Raw genomic sequence first — 2042 nt, 5'->3', positions numbered from 1 at the left:
AAAGCAACTCCATTTGTAATAGCCCCACAAAAAATAAAAAAGCTAGGATTTAAGCAAAGAAGTGAAGGACCTCTATGATGAAACTTTAAAATCTAAAAAAGAAAATCAAAACAGAACTTAGAAAATGGCAAAACCTCCCATGCTCCTGGATTGGAAACATTAACATAGTGAAAATGGTATTACTTCCCAAAGCTATCTACAAATTCAACCCGATACCTATCAAAATACCACATTTTCTTGATCCATTCATCTACTGAGAGGCATCTGGGTTAGTTCCATATTTTAGCTATGGTAAATAGTGCTGCAATAAACATAGTTGTGCTGGTAGCTTTAGAATGGTCTTGTTTGTGATCATTTGGGTAAATGCCAAAAAGTGGGCCTGCTGGGTCATAAGGGAGCTCTATGTGGGGTCTTTTGAGGAACATCCATACTACTTTCCAAAGTGGTTCAACAAGTTTACACTCCCACCAACAAACCAATAGCGTTCCATTCTGTCCACATCCCCTCAAGCATCTACTTTTATTAGAGTTTTTGGTGATAGCCATTCTAACTGGGGTGAGGGGAATCTCAATGTTGTTTTTATTTGCATTTTTTTATATCTATTGGCCATTGAGTCCTGATGACTTCGAAGGATACTAGTGTTGACTTCCTAAAGCCAGTGTGCTGGGAAAGTATTATAATTAGAAAAAAAGGAGCCTGTTACTCTCTGTGTGAATTCATCACTGTTCTTAGTTACAGATGTCAAATGAACTCAATGACAATGAACTTATCATGGGAGGTGGATTTGTTCACAAACTATTGAGAAGTTTATGCCAAAGGATCTAGAAACTCAGTTTTAAGAGTGGAGTTGTACATGAAGCCTGTAGGGGGAAACCTTGCTGCCACTCTCTTCCTGCTCCAAGAATATGGCAACCAGATACAGTGTTCTGAACCCACCTCCTAGCCTGCAGCTCTCCTGCCTTATTCAAACCCACATTTCATCCTCCTGACGCTAAATAGATGAGTTTGGTATGTTATTCTACACCCTCTGCTTAGAAACTTATTTTCCTGCACTTATACACCCTCTTAAAAAATCTACCTCACCTTATTGTTATCTAACAAATTGCTAAAGTTGCCAATACAATAATAGCCATCCCTCTCAACCCAGAGATGGTGATGCCAAATGCTCTCAGTTCAGCATCCATCTTATATTATTGGTCAAAGGTAGTTAGAACATTTTATAAAGATGTGTACTTAGCTATTAATTGGTGTGACAAGACCTTAATAAAAGCTACTTGAAGGGAAGAATTCTTTATTTCAATCTTAGATTAGAAATTTTACTCTGCCATGTGGGCAGAGTAGAGTGGAGCTCACATCATGTCACCCAAGAAGCACAGTGAATGTTCTCCTTTCTCCTCCTTGCTCTTTTATTGCACAAGAGACCACATCCTATTGAAAGGAGCTGTGGACTATGAGGTGGATCTTCCTCTGTCAGTCAATTCTCTCTAGAGTGTTTCTCACAGACAGGTTCAGAAACACACTTTCTTAATCTGCAAGCTGTCCTACCCATTTGTCAATGAAGAAGAACTACTACAAAAGCTCATCCAAAGTACTTCTGTTTTTTTGAACTTTTCATGAAAATGGTAAGTGTAGAAATAAGATTATTTAGCAATATATAGGTTAGGAATATATAAGTTTCCTCATAAATCTCCATGCTCTGCATTCTTACATTTCTGTCTTTAGCACAGGCTCTGGACAAACTAAGCTACCTTTCATCAGATGCCTCATAATCATAATTCGTGTTTGTGTATGTGTGTTTGAGTGTGTGTGTCTCCACATGCTGCATCTTTCTCTTGATATTTATAAATGTATACACACATATACATGCATGTTTGCAGCAACAAACGAATCTATATCCATGTTTTAAAAGATAAGGCCCATAGGGACATATGCCACTCATTTTTTAACTGTGAACTTAATGATATTTGATAAGTCTTTATTGCACATATAAAGTCACATTTTATTGCTCCATTTATATATTACCATACATTACTATTACATTA

The sequence above is a fragment of the Dipodomys ordii genome, unplaced genomic scaffold (genome assembly GCF_000151885.1).
Source record: "Dipodomys ordii isolate 6190 unplaced genomic scaffold, Dord_2.0 Scaffold258, whole genome shotgun sequence".
Classification (NCBI taxonomy): Eukaryota; Metazoa; Chordata; class Mammalia; order Rodentia; family Heteromyidae; genus Dipodomys; species Dipodomys ordii.
The sequence above is the reverse complement of the archived record's forward strand: the minus strand, read 5'-3'. Positions refer to the sequence as shown.